The 18513-nt window shown below is 53.1% G+C and overlaps 1 pseudogene across 1 annotated transcript in view; it reads left to right on the top strand.

Annotated features, from left to right (window-relative positions):
• LOC308175508 (NHS-like protein 1) overlaps positions 1-15645 on the top strand; it is a 47304-nt pseudogene extending 31659 nt beyond the window's left edge. The window contains exons 4-9 of the transcript in view: positions 2010-2202; positions 3709-3840; positions 5853-9133; positions 9229-9502; positions 11570-11696; positions 14970-15645. The product of the transcript in view is annotated as an NHS-like protein 1 (transcript). The remainder of the gene's footprint in view (positions 1-2009; positions 2203-3708; positions 3841-5852; positions 9134-9228; positions 9503-11569; positions 11697-14969) is intronic.
• Positions 15646-18513: the final 2868 nt, after the last annotated feature.

Genomic DNA, 18513 nt, shown 5'->3' with positions numbered 1-18513 from the left:
GTATGTCCATGCCCCTCTCGACCTCTGACCCCTTGTTCTGCTGTTGTCCCTCTCTCACCAAACCGCCCCCCCCTCATCGTCTCTCCCATCAATCTCGTCTCCAGAATCCCTCTTCTGCCGCCACCATCCCTCTCCCCCTCTTTCTCTCTCACATACACTCTACGCTCTAGGCCCCCCCCCCCATACTTTTCTCAAGACTGCACCCACTTGACCCCCCCCCTCCCCTGTCCGTTTTTGTAATGGTCTCCCTCTTCGCCCCCCCTCCCTCTTCACACCATCTCTCTTACCCCCCCCCCCCCCCCCCCCCCCCCCAGGCCCAATGAGGCTAACCCCTGCTGACAGCAGCTCTCCAGCCTCAAAGGGAAACTGGGTTACCGTGTGTGAGCTGTAACGGTGGGGGGACACCCTTCCTGCTAACCACTGCCCTCCTCCCTGGTGATCTCTCCACCTCTCCTCCCTCCCTCCCTCCCTCCCTCCATCCCTCCATCTACATTTTTTCTTCATCCGTTGGGCTAGCATCATTGCCCCATTCCCCCCGCGCCCGCCCCCCCACCACAAACTTGTCCGGAATAATATTGTGCCGGCCTGTCAGCATCTCCCACCCCGCCCCCCCCCCCCCTCTCCGGGTTTTTCCGATGTGGGAATTTCATGGGAATTCCAGTAACAGCAGTGCAGCTGCCCAGTTGGGGACTGGCTCCCGTCCTCGTCGGAATTGGGAGTTTGTCAGGAAGTTGTCTAGCGCTGATAATCTGGAATGTCGGAAGAACGCAACAGCCACTAACCTTTTTTCCCCCCCCTGATGGGAATTTCGACGGGAGTGCAACAGGTGATGCCGGTACGTGAGACGTCTGACTCCCGGCTTTAAGTGGAAGAAGGAATGTTTTACAGACAACTAACGGATATTTTTACATTTCAGTTCATGTTTTTTTGAGGATATCCTTTGTTCTAGAGTTATTTCGTTCATTCTCGAGCTACAAGCCTAAAAGGCTTATTAGTGTGGATTCCTAGTGATGTACGCTGGTGTATTTTTGCTTTGAGATGGACCGGTGGAAAGAGAGGTGATCCAGGTTATTTGGTTGTGGAAAAAATAGATTTGAATATTTCAACGTGCTTCGAGGCTTTGAAGGTAGTTTAAATATGGATGCTGGAGCGCTTTAATGATGCTCCCAGGTGCGGGAGTGAGTGAGGAGTTCAGTGGCATCGCTCTCAGGTGGAGGCTCAGATTGAGAGCCCACAGTGCGTGAACACAGTTTACTGCTTCAGTGCCTCTCTCTCTCTCTCTCTCTCTCTCTCTCTCTCTCTCTCTCTCTCTCTCTCTCTCTCTCTCTCTCTCTCATTCTTCTTCGCTCTCTATATCTCTCTTTCATCGCTCAACCCTCCTGTCATTTTTTCTGGATGCAGGGGTGTGTGTGTGTGTGTGTCAGTTTGTGTATTATTGACCATGAAACATGTTTACAGCTCCCTGGGTCCTCGAAAGGTCAGAGTGATTGGGCTAAGCTGTGAGTGTGTGTGTGTGTGTGTGTGTGTGTGTGTGTGTGTGTGGGTGTGGCTGTTTGTGGCTGTGTGTGGCTGTGAGTGTGTGTGTGTGTGTGGGTGTGTGGGTGTGTGGGTGTGGGTGGTTGTGCATGTGTAATTGCGATGCAGTCATAATGAACACAGTGCTGGCGGAGGCTTAAAAGGGGGCAGAGTGACACAGTAGGCACAGGTGCAACACACACACGCACACTCTTCTCCTACAGGCTCAGGTGTGCAGCTCCAGACTCACTCAAGCTCACACCTCATTCCTCTTTCTCTCTTCTATCGTTTCTCTCATTTACTTGTTCTCTCCCTCCTCTTTTATCTCCTCATTCCTCTCTTACCATACCTCTCTTTCTTCTCCATATCCTCCTCCTTTTCTATCTCTCCCTCTCTACCTCTCTCTCACCCACCTCTCTTCTCCTCCTATGTCTCATCCCCCTCTCCTCCACACCCATCTCACCGTTGTCATCCCTCTCTCCTCTCCTCTCTAGTCCACGGCCTCATCAGCGGAAGACGACAAGTCCCTGCTCTCCGTGAGGCCCCAGACACCGCAGGAAGAGGAGGAGCCTGAGGTTGACGGACAGGTGGTCTGGAATAAGGCCGCGCCCCTTCCCACCCCGGAGGAGAAGATGAGACAGCAGGCGCAAGCTGTGCCCACTGACATCATCCCTATCAACGTAACAGGTAGGCCACACCCCCTGGCAACCACACACACACACACACACACACACACACACACACACACCAATGTCTTGATGTCATTGGTTGAAAAATCCTTCAGTACTTACTTTCCTCAACCAATGATAACATCTCGCAATCTATATCAATGAAGAACAATGAAGAAGACCCTTGTTTCCTAATAGCCTTGTTTCCTAGTACCCTATCCCACCTTTCATCCTAAACCCTTCACCTCCACTGTATTGGTGTCTGTATCTGTGCCAATCCTCAACCCAGCGCTTTGTATATTTTTAGCTTTGTTTTCATGTTCCTGTTTGTCGTGTATGTGCATCCACTCTCACACACAGGGCTCAACATGAAATCATAACTCTGTATGACAGTGTCTGTTATTCCTCCTCTCTCTCTCTCTCTCTCTCTCTCTCTCTCTCTCTCTCTCTCTCTCTATCTCTCTCTCTCTCTCTCTCTCTCTCTCTTTATGACCTTCTCCTCGCTATATATATGTGTGTGTCCGTGTGTGTCCGTGACAGCAGTCAAAGGTCAAGGCTGCTCAGTGACTATACGTCAAACCACAGGGTGCCTGACAGACACACACACACACACCTGACACACACACACAAACACAAATAACCTCTCCTCACTAAACCGACACCATGCTGCTGTACCCCCCCCCCCCCCCCCACACACGGACACGGACACACACCCACACTAACACATCAAATCTGCTAGTGATATCTGTCACTCATGAGTCAGTCTGGAACCTTCTTACACCACACACTCACAACCAGACACACACACACGCACACACACACACACACACACACACACACACAAACTAATTCTGTCAGCTCTGGCTGCGTCAGACACTGTTGTGTTTTGCGCATGCGCGCGTGCGCACACACACAAGCACACACACTGGAAGGCATAGCCGCCCTGAGCTCATTTCTCATTGCCTTAATCTCACCCCATAGACGACTCTATGAGCATCAGTGCTAACGTGCTACACGCACTGCCAATGTCGTTTCCCATCAGCTTGTTTACCGTGTGTGAAGGTGATCGATGGCCTGTCCCTACCTCTGACAGTCTGGCCCTGCCTCATCTGTCAAACCAAACAAAGCCATTCCTAGAGACTGCCTTGGCATCAGGCTGTCAAATGCCCATGATGTGTGTATGTGTATGCTACCATACCCTCGCTTCTGTCTGTCTGTGTGTGTGTGTGTGTCTGTGTGTGTTTATCACACCCTATCTCGGTCCTCTGCATGTGTGTGTGTGTGTGTGTGTGTGTGTGTGACACAGGCATGCATATCTACACGTGTCTCTGTATGTGTTTGTTTACGTCTCTCGTGAATCTCGATGCTCTTGTCCGTCCTCTCTCACCTGTCCTTCTCTCACTGCACGTTGAAAACACACCCGCACGTATGTTTTTTTTAATGTTTCACTAACGGAGGCCGTTGTTGTTGTTTTTCTCCGCCTGTGTCTCCTGCCTGCCCTGCTCTCGCCACTCCCTGCCACTAGGGGTAACGTTTGACCGGCAGGCCAGCACCCGCCGCTCCCTCATTAACACTGACACAGTCTCGCGCCGGCCCAAGAAGGTCAAACGGAGAAAGACTATATCAGGGGTGCCCGACGACATCCAGGTGGAACTAGGTATGGAGCCCCGCCCCCGCTGCGCTGCTTCCGCTAGCTGTTGTAGTTCTCCCTAGTGTTGTAGTCCTCTTCCTCATCCCCTGATAGACAACTAGAGCTTCAGCTGGCTGTACACTGAGGGTGTGAGGGTGTGAGTGTGTGAGTGTGTGAGGGTGTGAGTGTGTTTGTGTGTGAGTGTGTGAGTGTATGAGTGTGTGAGTGTGTGAGGGTGTGAGGGTGTGAGGGTGTGAAGGTGTGAGCGTGTGTGGTTTAAGTTGAGTTACTTTTTTCTATTTGAAACGCAGCTCGACGCTCTGTGCCATCTCTCTTCGTTTCAGCACATTCTAGATTTTTTTCTCGCCCATTCTGGAATCTATAGATCTATCTTCTCATTCCGAAACCTCCTGTTCTAGAATTCATATTCCCCACAATTTGGGGGAACACCCTTCTTCAGCCCCTCATTTTAGGATCTCATAGTATTGTAGCGTCTCTTATTGTAGAATATTTACTTCTTCTTCCAGCCAGTGCTGTGGTCAGTCGTCACTCATTAATACTCATTTTCCCATAACCCCCCCAGGACTCCCTGCTGATGAGTCCCTGTTCATCCCAGGGACACATTGATAATGTTGGCTCTGCTACAGTGTGTCCCACAACCTTCCCACTAAACCCTCCATCTAATCCTGGATTAGTGTGTTCTTAGGGCAAGCCAAGTCATATTTCTACGATTGTGTAATAGCCCCACATGCCTCCAACTGGATTGCGGTGTGCCGCAGGGAGCGGGAAGGAGGGAGTGTGTGTGTGTGTATAGCGTGGGTGTGATTTGACCGTGAACTTGGTCTTAATCCCAACTCCACCTCTCCAAGTCTCCCCAGAGGGGGTTAGGCGATAAGCAACAGGCGTGAATGAATGATTCTCACCCTAGTTTGTTATTGTCAACTGTTGGCCGGAGTCCCCTCCCTCCCTCCCCCACACCCTCAACTTTAAGGGTACTACCCTTCGACCTCTAACCTCTAACCCCCTTGGAACAGATGGGGTTGAGGTCCAGAGGTCGCCATAACCCTGCTGATAGCCACGAGCTAAAGCTAAGCTAAACCCGCTAAGCTAACAGCTAACGTGTGGTAGAGAACCACAGGACGGTTGTTTGTTGACATGGGGGCGACCGGGGGGGACTCAGCCACTCAGGTCATTTCTCTGTAGATGCAGATGGAGGGGATGTTTAAAGTCTGGTTCATGCTGACTGACAGGTTTGAATGTCACGGCTACTGTGGCATGGTAATTCCCCTCGCCTCTCTGCACCGAGGGTGTCTCTGTTCTGTGAAGTCGGAAACCTGCGGCTTCATCTGTCGCCATACAGCAGCAGCGCTGTCACTCTCTCTTGTAGTGAAGGGGAGGTGTGTGTGTGTGTGTGTTCAGGGAGCACAAGCATCAACAGGCAGCCAGCTACCACAGATGGGAGATGCATCATGGGTTGTCTACCACATTCTTCACATTGTTTATTTTTCGTACCGGTGTGTATCACTGTATAGTATGTATGTGTGTGTACCAGTGTGTGTGTGTGGGTGTGAGTGGGTGTGTGTGTGCCTATCAGTGTGTGTGTTTGTGTGTGTGTGTGTGTGTGTGTGTGCGTATCAGTGTGTGTGTGTGTGCGTGCCTTACCAGCTGCCTGTCCCGCACCCTCGAGGACCATTCTCTCTCTCCGATTAGACAGAGGCGAAGCTAGACTAGGAGAGAAAACATAGTGGGAGTCTGCCTTCCGGTCGTCCGTCTCTCCCTCATCCCTCCCTCCCTCTCTGTCCTAATGAAGACGACCAGCGGTTATTAACGCGTCAGGCCGGGCCGCAGCAAATCAACTTAATTAGCCTCCCGACAGACATAGCTAATCTGATCGACAGCCTGCTAGAAGAGAGAGAGAGAGAGAGAGAGAGAGAGGAAATGAGAGAGAGAGAAAGGAAGAGAGGAGGAGGTTATTTTGATTGCTCGTATGTTTAACCTCTCTCTGTCTTCCTCCTCTTGTTTTTTCCCCGACTCTGCAGCGGCGAAAGGACGCGGTGGCGAGCTCCGGCCCCATTCCATGTTCATCCCGGGACAGTACTCCACGCTGGGACGAGTCGGGAGCGTCAACTCGTCGCTCCGGCAGCGTTCCGACACCAGGGATTCGGGCTGTCAGACGGAGGAGGTGAAGATCGTCCCCCCTTCCATGCGCCGGATCCGGGCTCAGAGGGGACAGGGAATCGCTGCCCAGATGGCCGGAATCTCCACCTCCTCGTCCACGGGAAGCATCTCCCTCGCCAGTAGCAGCGACGGCTCGCTCAGGATGATGAACCGGCCCCTCCCGCATCTCAACGGTGACGCCCAGCGCTTCCACAGCCTCCCCCGGCCGGGCGCCCGGGTGTCCCTCAGCGCTGACCCCATCTACAGCAGCACCCCCATCAGGCCGGAGGAGCACACTGCGCCCCAGAGGTCGCAGGTCGGAAAGCTCCAGGTGGACGACACAGCGGTGCACCTTAGACACGCCCCCAGCAGGACGGGCACCCTTCCCAGGCCCAAGTCCCAGGAGGTCAGGGGGTCCCAAACAGGCGAGTGGAGGGGAGGAGGGGGTCCGGTGTGCATGGTGTCCCCCCACGCGGCCTATTCCACCTCCGTCATCCCCAACGCCACCATGTCCTGCTCGGCTGAGGTCATCGCCCTCCACACCTCCTCCAGCCCGCACGGCCAGTCCCCGGGCTCGGCCTACGCCCCCCTCGCCAGGCCACTCAGCCTGGCCTCAGTGTCCACCTCCACCTCCATCACCCAAGTCTCCAAGGACCGGACGCTGTCCGCCTCTTCCTTCACGCCCCCCGCCCAGACCCAGGAGGGAGGAGGAGTCGCCGCGGCCCCGCCCACCAGCGAGTCGGGCCGCTCGGACAGCAGCCTGCACAGCAGCCACAACGGCACCGTCGCCTCGGGCGACGAGCAGTGGATCTACGACACCCCGGAGAACGTGGTCGCCCCGGGCCCCCCCCCCATGCCCCGCCCTCTGACCTCCAGCTGCTCCACGCCCATCAACAACCACACCTACAGCAGCCTGGACCTGTCGTCCCGCGGCACCACCACCAACACCACCACCGACTCCAGCTCCCTCTACTCGCAGGACAACGACGGATACTACACCTCCATGCACCTGGACTCCGGCCTGCGCTCCTCCAGGACCCACGGCAGCGGGCCCCCCAGCCGTGCCACCAGGCACAGCATGTACGAGTGTTCCAGTGAGTTCCTCCAGCAGGAGGAGGACGGCTCCTCCAGCCTCTACAGCGACCGCTCGCTCTCCCGCAGCATCTCCCTCCGCAAGTCCAAGAAGCCGCCGCTGCCGCCTGCCCGGACGGACTCCCTCAGGCGCAAGCCCGGCGGGAAGAAGCCCCTGGGTGGCATTGTCGGCGGTGGCGTTGTCGGCGGCATTAGTGCGGGCGCCAACGGCTCGGTGCTGAACGAGACGCTCATCGCCAGCCTGCAGCAGAGCCTCCAGCTGGGCCTGCGGGCGGGGGGGAGGAAGGGGAAAGGCGCGTCGCCGTCGTCGCCCTCCCACAGCCCCTGCAGCGACTATGAGGACCCGTGGGACCTGCGGCCGCGCAGCCAGAGCAGCGTGAGCGCCGCCAGCTCCTCCGCTGCCTCCCTGTCCTCCGCCGCCAACCCCGCTAACAACGGTTCGCGAGCGGCGGCCAACGTGTACTCCCTCTGCCACGTGACCCCGGCGCACAGCGACACCAGCAGCCTGCGCTCGGACTACGCAGAGTCCTGGGGCTACTACATGGACTACCCCCGTAACCACGGAGACCAGGGGGGGCCGCCGTCCCCGTCGAAGCACCACGCCTCTAGCGCTAGTGTCGTGGATGGCGCGCACCCAGGGCACCTCCAGAACGGAGGCGGTGGCGGCGGGGGTCTTCTTCACCTTCATCACGACATCAGCGGCCAGGCGTCCGTTCCTCCGGGCCAGGACGGAGGAGGGGTGGCGGTCAAGCCCAAGACGGCCACCTCGTCCCCGGACAGGATACACCGGCTGACCTCCCCCTCCAGCGGCTACTCTAGCCAGTCCAACACCCCCACAGCGGGCACCCCCGTGCCCTCCTTCATGAGGTCCATGTCCCCCTCCGGGAGGCCCAAGCCCAAGGTGCCTGAGAGGAAGTCCTCGCTCCTCTCCTCCGTCTCTGTCTCCTCCTCCTCCACCTCCCTCTCCTCCAACAACTCTGACTCGCTCAGGAACTCCGGACCCCCTCCCCCGCCCCCTCCCCCTCTGCCCCCCACTTCTTCCTCGGCCCCCCACACCCCTCTCGGTCCCCCGCCTCCCTTCCCTCCTCCTCTCCCCCCTTCCAGCCCGAGCTCTCCCCCTCCACCCCCGGCTCCCCCTCTGCCCACGACCCCCCAAGGCACACCTAGGAGCCCACCCCCTTACTCAGCCTCCCCGGAATTCCCTCCCCCTCCTCCCCCAGAGTCACTCATGCACCCTAACCTCTCATTTAACGGATCCCTCAGTCCTCCCCCCCACTCCCCTCCCCCACCTCCTCCCTTCCCATCCATGGTCCCCACTCTCCCCCCACCACCTCCCCCTCTGCCGGCCCCCGCCCCAGCTCCACCCACAGCCTCCCCTCTCGCCCTGAAGGCAGCAAAGGACGCTCTTAAACCCACTGCCATCACTGACACCAAGGGAGAGAGCTCCCCCAAGTCCCCCAAGCCCCTGATCACCCCCTTCGCCCTGCAGAATGTGCAGCTCCGCTCAGTCAAGCGGCCAGAGAAGCCTGTAAACGGCGAGGCGGAACATACCAAAGTTCAGGAGATGGGGGTCGACCAGGTGAGGGCCCTCAAGCCCCAGACACCGGAGAAACCTAAGAAACCGGATCCTCCCACCGTGCTGGCCCTACTGAATGGCTCCACTCTGGGGAAGTCTTCACCGTTGCATGTGAAGAAGCTCTTTGAGGAGCTATCCACAGACTGCGGTTGCACCGATGTGCAGCCAGAGGGCGTTATCCTCAACGGTAACACCGAGGAACAGACGGGACGTCTCTCAAATGGTCAAACGGAAGAGCAGGAGACGGAGTCGCCCCTCCCTAGTCCCGTGGAGGTCACCACAAGCCCCCCAGTCAAACAGAAGCCCCCCCGTGGCCTCCAAGAAGCCCAAACTCTCCTTCATCGTCCCCACCACTCCCCCCCCCCCCTGACGATGGAAGAGGAGCCCCCCCAGACGACGAGCACGCTGAGCCCCCAGGGCGAGTACACCGACCCCCCCGCCTCAGGAGACCAGGTGGACTCTCAGGTGAGGAAGGAGGAGGAGGAAACGACCAGGGTGGGAGGTGAACGAGAGGAAGAAGTGGAGGAGGAGGGAGGAAAAAGACCAGGGGGGAGGAAAGGGAGGGAGGTAAACTAGAGGAAGAAGTGGAGGATGAGGAAGAGGAGGAAGAAGAGGAAGAGGAGAACTCTGGGAGTTCAGTGCCCCTGACAGAGGGTAGTGAGACATCCACAGAGACCCAAGAGGTGACCGAACCCCCAGTCATCGTCTCCTGGGAGACGAGCCTCGTCCAGGGGCAGGGGACCAATGAGGCTGTTAAGGAGGAAGAGGAGGAAGAGGAGGAAGACGACGAAGACGACGAAGAGGAGGAGGGAGATGGAACCAGCAGCACTACAGGATCCGTCAGCTCTAAAGATGAGGAGATTGGTGAGTGACTCCATTTCACTAGTTATCAAGAGTTCATCAGAGTTTAAATTCTGTAAGTAAATCTTAAAAGAATCTTCGAACTAAAACAAAAAATATGGAAGGTCTGTTTTGTAAATGGCATTGTTGCTGGTAGATACTCCAGCATCATCATCTTCATCACCATCATGTAAGGTTGACTGGTGGTGCTGCTGGGTCCTCGCTGTGCTGACAGCTTGATTTGGCCGAGGTTAGAAGAAGCAGCTGTGGAATCGGTCACAGTGCTCTAGTCATAAGAGGGGGTGCTCACGGCTTGGGAGCTTTAGCTGGGTTTTTTAGCCCTCTCCCTCAAATCCTTCAGCATGGACAAAAAAGGCAGTTATTGGGGCCAGCCCTCTTCAGATACCCCCCCCCCCCTCTCTCTCTCTCTCTCTCGCTCTGTGAAGATAGAAAAGCTTTTTAGACTGTGAAGTTGAAAACGGTTAGAAACGCAATAATTCAACATCCTGCTGTATCTAATGCCTGAGTGCCGCGCTGCATCTCAATTTTCGCCAACTGTTGTTTTGAGGTGCATCAGCTGGCCGTTTAATGAGATTTTAACTTCAAGTATAATCGTTATATCGGGAATAAACACCTCCAAAAATAGATCCTGTAGACATAGAGAGAGTTTGGCTTGTGTTGTTTTTCGTTTCATGTAGGCATAACTTAGCCTAGCGTATACTGATTAGTATACGGGTTTTGTCTATCCTATGCTAATGTGGCCTTAGCCTAGCCTAGTGCTGCCTGGATGTCTGCCGAATGTCATTGAGAGAGCCAGAGGCTCATACCTGCCTCCTCCGCCTCCCCCTGTGTGAGGGCTTAGTGAGGGACATCACTGCGGCAGCCGCCTGAATCTATCCCCTCTCTCTCTCTTTCTATCTCTCTCTCTCTCTGTCTCTGTCTCTCTCTCTCTGTCTCTGTCTCTCTGTGCGTGTGTGTCTCTCTCTCCTGTGCTGTCTTCTGCTATACATTGTTCGCTCTCTCACTCTTTCTATCTGTCCTGGTCTTTCATTACACTCCTCTGTGTGTGTGTGTGTCTCCCTCTGTCTCTATCTATCTATCTCTGTCTATCTATCTCCTTTCATTCACACTCAAACTGCCTCTCCTCTACCACTCCATCTTGCCCTGTTGTGGTTGTTATGCCCCACTCCCTCACTGTCCCTCTCCATTCAAAGTCTCTTTCCCTCCCCCTTCCTTTCTCTCCCCCCTTTTTCCCGGACTCTAGTTTACTCTGGCTTCTGTTTCCCCTCTCCCCATCCATCTATCCTGCTGATTTTCAGCTGTGTGTTTTCCTCTGCACTTTTCTTTTTCCATCTGTCATTCTCTCATCCTCTCTCCTCTGTCCTGTCCTCTGTGACTCCTCTCTCCCTCTCTCTTTCTATCTCTGTCTCTCTCTCTCTCTGTGTCCTGCTCTCTGTCTCATACTGTCTCTGTCTCTCTCTCTCTCTCTCTCTCTCTCTCTCTGTGTCCTGCTCTCTATCTCTCTCTCTCTCTCTGTCTCTCTCTGTGTGTCCTGCTCTCTACCTCTCTATCTCTCTCTCTCTGTGTCTCTCTCTCTCTCTCTGTGTCTCTCTCTCTGTGTCCTGCTCTCTGTCTCTCTGAGTTAGGAGGGGGCATCTGGTCCCAGGAGAGATCTGTTTAGTGGAGGGAGGGCAGGAGGGGGAGGGGCCAGCTGTATGTGAGGGGAGGAGAGAAGAGATGGAGGGAGGGAGGGAAGGGGGGGAGGGGGAGCGTGTAACGTGAGATCGCCTGCAGCGGCTCAGGCAGTCGAAGTGCAGACGTGAGCGAGGGAAGAGGAGGAGAGAGAGAAAGAGAGGAGAGAGGGAGGGGTGGAGTTCTGAAGCAGAGAGCGATAAAGAGAATGTAAGAGGCCAGTCCAGCACATCTTCATATCTCCTATGCTCTGCTGCGGGATATCTGACCATCCGCGGAGGGTGTGTTTGTGTGTGTGTGTGTGTTTGATCTGTTGCTCTGTGTGTGTGTGTGTGTGTGTGTGTGTTTGTGTGTGTGTTGCATCTGTCTGTGTGTAACACTTGTTTTTCTCTTCCCCAGGTGAGGTGTTTGACCCCAGGACGGCTGACTCTTCGCCGGCCCCCTCCACCAAAGGGGTCCCTCCGCGGGACATGGTGACCCCCACCCGCCCCCGAACCACCGAGGACCTCTTCGCAGCCATCCACAGGTACCGACCCCCCTTCCATCACCCCCCCCCCATTCCCCCATATACCTCTGCTATCCCCAATGCTCCGTTCTCATTCCCGCGTCTTTAAATTTCTCTCTTCTCCCTCCCTCCCTCCATCTCCGTTCCACCACAACACTCTCATCCTTAACCCTCTGCTCCTTCCTGTCATCTTACCACTCTCCTCAGCCCATTACATCTCTCCCCCCCCCCCCCTCCCTCAATCCCCCCCTCCCTCCCTCCTTCCTCTCCCTCATTCCTTCGCTCGATCTCTCAGTCATAACTTTACCCGGGCTGTCCCATCTCATAGCGCCCACATCAGTCACGGCGGCAGCTCTGTGGCTACTCTGAGCCTGGTGGGAGAGAGCAGCTTCCTCTGTAACGTGTCTATCAACCAGAGACAGGCTCTCTCTCTCTAAGTGAGTGGTCTGCCAGTGGACAGACAGACAGACAGAACCTGGGTGTTAGATCAGATTAGTTTAGCCTCGCTAGCAGGTCCAGGCAGTACCTGGGTGGGAGATTAGCTTAGCCTAGCTAGCAGCATCCAGCATCTCTTAAGTGGGCGAAAAGCCTGTCATTTCATTCATTCATTATTAAGCCACTCCACACTCCGTTTCCTCCCGAGGTCCTAATCTAGGTTACAATTCTGAATGGCTTCTCTCTCTCTCTCTCTCTCTCTCTCTCTCTCTCTGTATCTCTGTATCTCTCTCTCTCTTTCTCTCTCGCCTCTCCTCTCTCTCTCTCGCTCTCTTTCTTTCCCCTCTCTCTTTCTTTCCGTTCTTGTCAGCCTGTGCTTCATTGGGTCACACATGTGTATATGCGTTCAAATGGAAGAAACACACACATGGATCACTCACACAGCCAACTTGTGTGTGTGTGTGTGTGTGTGTGTGTGTGTGTGTGTGTGTGTGTGTGTGTGTGTGTGTGTGTCTGTGTGTTATGTGTATCCCAGTCACGTGTAGCGGTGCGACACTGAGTTCTCCCCGAGCCCCACAGGATTTCATTTCAGGGGATTTTATATTGTGTGTGCGTGTGCGTGCGAGTGTGTGTGCGTGCGTGTGTGTGTCTAAGACTGTTTACTTTTTCCTGCTGGATTGCTCCTCACTCTAATATGCTACACACAGATATAAGGGGGTAAGTTTGGCCTGAGATGGAAAGGCCACAGCGTATAGATATAGAGCTTGGGGCACCAGCTGCTGGTGCTGACGTGAGGTAAATCCAAGTCTGTTTTCCTAGTGCTCCCTTAGCTCCTCCAATCCTCTATAAGCTCTCTCTCTCTCTGACAAACACATACACACACACACACACACACATACATACATACACATACGCACGCTCATACACACAAACATGTATACATACACACTAACATACACACACATACACACTATAACACACACACACACACACACAAAACGAGGAACAATCCATGTCTTTCTTTTCTCTATCATCTTTTGTTTACTCCCTTCTACCTTTCCAATTCTCTCACATTTTCTCTCACATTTTTCCTTCCAAGGGTTGGTGTTTGTAGTTTTTGCGTGGGTAGTTTTGGTGTTTTGTAGTTTTGCGTGGGTAGTCTTGGTGTTTGTAGTTTTGCGTGGGTAGTCTTGATGTTTGTAGTTTTGTGGTTGAAACAGCATCAGTCAGATGTAGAGCTGTTCAGTTAAATCAGGTGAGGAAGTGATGTTATGTAACGCTGAGGCTGAGGCTGTAACCTGTAGGCTAATGTTCCGTGGGAGCTCTCAGGGGACACCGTTATATCAAGGTTGAATTTGGGGCACAGACATTCTGCCATCATCCCAACCAGAACTTGGCTCCTGTTACCATTCTCATTTGCTCAATCTCTCTTTTCTTGTGCTGTCTTTTGCTATACATTGTTCTCTCTCTTTCTATCTGTCCCCCCACCCTTCTCTATCATTGCTGTTTTTCATCATATTACGTGTTTGTTATTTATTTTCTTGGTTCATTTACCTTTCTCTGTCTACGGATTTAAAATGAGGATTAAATATTGTGTCTCCCTGCCCCCTTCACGCTCCCTGCCTCCTTGGTCATCCCTTTATCACTGTCTTTCTCTTCTCCTCCCTCTGTTACTCTTCCTCCTATTTGTTTCTTCTTCCCCTGTGCAGCGGGGGAATGCTACATGTGAGCGCCCCCTGGCTAGAAAGGTGTGCAGTGGCAAGTAGCCCATTACTGTAATTGGCCGGTCCTGTTTCCACCTGTATAGTGACGCTAGTTCTGGATTAGCGTTCAGCGCAACCCCTGGGTTAAATATGCACTTTTCCCCCCTTTACGCTTATCCCATAGCCCCTGCTAGGCTTTAGCGCAATGCTTATGACTGGGAACGCTTCCCTACTGTTTTGTGTTTACATTAGATAGTTTGATATAGTGTGGATTAATTTGGCGCAACCCCTGCTGGCGATGGGGCTGAAGTGTCTTAAGTGATTTAAAAAATGGCTCTGGGCACTTTCCCCAGTTTTGTGTTGTTGATGAATTCCATTGTGTCACCTCTTAGTGTTTCTGTGAAGTTGCAGCGTGTGCAGTTTTTCTTTGAAAGTTATTGCTTTTAAATAAAAGATTTAAAACCTCCTCGGCCCCAGCACCCGCACACTACTCATTCCCCCTATTGTTATTCCTGCTTCCCCAAAGGCTTTTAACGTGGTGTGCACCCCCTGGTATTGCCGGGGGGCATTTCGCATTGGCGAAATTGGGCCACTGTTCAGAAGGGTGTGTGCCTTAAGTCTTATTAGGAAAAAGCTTCTCTTTTTTTCTTTTTTTAATAATAAAACTGGCTTTCACTGGTTTGAATATATGTCTGTTTCATTGCTCCCTGGTGGGTTGTTCAGCTGCATGGATGCATCTGAATTTACATTTTTGGCATTTAGCAGACGCCGTTATCCAAAGCGACTTACAACAAATGCATTTGTCTAAGTAAGTGAATCATCTATCCATCAGTCATCGTAAAAAAAAAAAAAGGTAATCTATGCCATGACCAGGGGCCATTGGCAGTTACCCGTGCTAGAAGAAGGAAGAATTATAAATTAGCCTGACAGTTAAAGTGTAATCTGAATGGCAATTGAACACCTGTGTGCACAGTGAGAAGACCTACCTCTAGTCCCTCTCTTCCCCTCCGCCTTCTAAACATGCCCCAGACCGCTGCCCTTCACGAGGCCTCGGCCATCTCCAACATCACTAACCCTGTTCTCCCGTTCGTCAACTCATCATATCTGGTTGTAATAGAATCCAGCAACTAACCCGTCTCTCCTCCTTCACCCTCAGGTCCAAGAGGAAGGTCCTGGGTCGCAAGGAGTCTGAGGACGAGCGGTCCGCGGGCGCCTCCCCGTCTCCCCCTGTCACCCCCACCGGCGCCTCCCCGGTCCCGGTGGCCTCGCTGCCCCGCCAGGCCAGCTCCATCCAGCGCAGCTTGCGGAAGTCGGCCACCAGCAGCGACACCTTCAAGGCCCTGCTCCTGAAGAAGGGCAGCCGCTCCGAGACCAGCTTCCGCATGTCCGCCGCCGAGATGCTGCGCTCCACCGACCCGCGCTTCCAGAGGACGCGCTCCGAGTCCTCGCTCGACTCCTCGCCCGTCTTCTCGCCCTCGTCGCCGACTACGCCACACAGCCCCGTCGGCTCCCCGGGCCGCAGCAAGCGGGCGACAGAGGAGTGGAACCGCAACGACGGCCTGGCGCTCTCCTCGCCGACGTCTTCGTTGTTGCTGAGCGGAATGAAGTACGGGCGGTCGCGCACGCCGCCCTCCGCCGCCAGCAGCAAGTACAACGCCCGCAACCGCCTCCTCAGCAGCCCCATGACGGTCATCTGCGAGCGCGAGGGGGAGCTAGCGGAGAGCGCGGAGTACGCCGACGTCCCCCCCGACAGCCGCTGCAGCCCCCTGCCCCTGCCCCTCCCCCTGCTACAGGACTCTAACGGCACTTTATCCGAGGAGGGCAGCAGTTAGAGACTAAGAGAAACGCCCCCCTGACTACGGGGAGCTGAACTCACACATGGACGCCGGGGAGGGGGGAGGAGCCAACGGTAGGCACTCTGAAGACTCTGACCCCTCCAAGCCCCACCCCCCTGACTTCAGGTCCTGTTGGTTCTGGACCTGGTTCTGAGGATGTGGACCTGTCAGGCCCGGTAGCCCTCACAGACTGGGCTGTACTTAGTCTGAAGTGGAGACCGGTTAAACTGCAGCTTTTCAAGACTCACCCACCCCCCCCCGCCCTTTCTTTCTAATTTGTGCTTCTTTTCATGACTCATCCTTTGTGTTACAACTATTAATCATTTTTCCAAAGCCTGGTGTTCCCCAATTTTTATTTTATTTGTTGGCTCTTTTTAATTTTAAAAATGTCTCCTGTTAGAATTTTGGAGGTTTCCGATTCTATGCAGGGGTTTCCGTAGGTTTTAGAAGGTTTCTTTGGGTCAAGAACTGGGGTCAAGGCACAGGCTAAAGTGATAATGAAGGAATTGAAGATGTGATGAGTTATTTTGACTTTGCTGCAGTGGTGCGAGTAGCTAGGCCTTCTGGCCTAAGTGGAACTTGAAAGTGTGCTAGGGGCTTGGGTTTAAACGCCTTGTATTTCTGCTCTGCTTGCCGCTTTTCTCCTGTTAGCTTCAGAGAGTGCTTTACAATGCCATCATGGCTTGCGAGTATATGGTAGAAGATTCTAGAACTTGTGGATTCTAGAACACAATGGTACATCAAGCAGTTCCAGGTCATAGCTTGTTTTTCTTTCTACTCTTTTGAAGTCAGTGGTTTAAGTTTGCCTGGCTGGAATGGCCATGGGGCCGAGGCACAGGCAGGATGAGGCACATGTGGACAATGGCTCGGACTACATGACAGAGACAACATGGTGGATTTACAATGAAGGTTTGGAAAACCTTGGGTGTTTTGAATTTTAGTTTGTAGATTTGCACTGTCCAATTGTGTTCCCTTTTCTTTGTTTGTTTGTGAAATTGTAAAACCATGTGTTTAGAACTGTTTTTATTAAGCCTGTGTTGTGGTAACTCACACGTTTGGAAATGAAGAATGAATTTACAAAGTAAACAAAAATTACTTGGAAATAAAGATACTGTCTATTTTATTTGATATTTCTGGTTACCAAAGAGCTAAACAATTACATGTAGCCTACTGTTTCTCCTGATGGACACAATCAGAATCTGTGATTGATTGTATTGGACTGGAGGCTTTGGCTGGTCCAGTACTGTGGAGTTTGGTGAGGTGACCTGCTGGAACCTTCTAGAGCTTATGATAACTATCTGTTTTCCTTTCAACTAGGTTTCTCATTTCCTGTGCAGTTTTATATGGTTCTTTATGTAAATACATAGAAAAGTGTTTTAAGTAACATTTCATTATTTTCAAAGACTTTGTACAATTTTAGAGCCCTTGTTGTTGGAAAAGAGTGGTTTCCTTTTTGTAGACTATTTATTTTGAAATAGTGGGGTTGTGATGTGGTACCCCAGCCCCAGCCAACCAGCAGTCGCGTGAAGGCAAGGAAAGGTTTGGGGCAGGGGAGGGGAGAGCTTGTTCAAGAGGAGAGAGCCTGATCCAGGTTTACAAAGCTTTTACACTAGGGCACATTTTCTAACCTTTATAGAGGGTGTAAAACCTGAAATTAAATTGAAATTAAAGGTACAGTACCAGAAGGAATGATGCATCAAAGTGTAAAGGGTGTGAGATAAAGACAATGTTTATGTCTTATAGCTTATTGTCTGCCCTCGATATTGAGTGGTGAAAAATGGTTCGAAAGCCGCTTGTTGCAAAAGCTCAGTAAATCTGGCCCCGGTCGTGTCATGAGAGGCAGTGATAAGTGTGAGACTTCATAACCTCGTAACATCCATAAAGGCTGAGGGCTTAATCACCTGTGACCAAAGTGCCGAGCCCGGGCTCAAACACAGCCGTGATTGAGAGCTCAGCTCGACTCAGAACGGGAAGTTGATGAAGTCTCAATCTCACCGAGCTGATGAGGAATGGAGGAGGGAGGTTGGAGAGAGAGAGGGAGTGAGGGAGGGATGAAGTGGTGGATGTGGAGGCGGAGGCAGGCTGCTAACCCTCTTGTGTCTGTCTGTGTAATAAAATATGGTGATATTTAAAGAGCGGGTCTCTGTCTTGTCTCTATCTCTGTCTCTCTCTTTCTCTCTCTCTCTCTCTCTCTCTCTCTCCCTCTCCCTGTCCATATGATTCACGGCCATCTGCCAGCCTGCCGCCCCCAAATCACCGCCTCATTAGTACCGTCGCCATGGCACCCGCACTCATCCGTCACCCAGAAAACTCCACAGAGGCCATCGCTTACCTTCCTCCCCCCTTCCTGCAGGGTCATCCGTTATGGCCCTCGCCGCTGGACGTCCCATTAGAAGGATGGCCGCATCACTGGGGATCCCATAATATCACACTGGGGGTCGTCGTGGCGACCTCTAAGCCTTATTATAGACTATTGCACCGTCAGGGTTAGGTACTACCATGACAACGCATTAATGTGACTCCATCATCATCTCCAGTGTGCCGTTCACCTCTCATAGACGATACGCTTTTTTTCCTTCTTTTTTTTAATGTTTTTTTGTTATGTTTTTAGGGCATTTCTGCTTTATTGGGATAGAGACAGTAGAGATTGACAAGAAGGATGGGGGAGAGAGAGAGAGAGAGAGAGAGAGAGAGAGAGAGAGAGAGAGAGAGAGAGAGAGAGAGAGAGAGAGAGAGAGAGAGAGAGAGAGAGAGAGAGAGAGAGAGAGAGAGAGAGAGAGAGAGAGAGAGAGAGAGAGAGAGAGAGAGAGAGAGAGAGAGAGAGAGAGAGAGAGAGAGAGAGAGAGAGAGAGAGAAGGGATGACA

The sequence above is a fragment of the Nansenia antarctica genome, assembly GCF_963989245.1.
Source record: "Nansenia antarctica genome assembly, chromosome: 1".
Classification (NCBI taxonomy): domain Eukaryota; kingdom Metazoa; phylum Chordata; class Actinopteri; order Argentiniformes; family Microstomatidae; genus Nansenia; species Nansenia antarctica.
The sequence above is the reverse complement of the archived record's forward strand: the minus strand, read 5'-3'. Positions and strand labels throughout refer to the sequence as shown.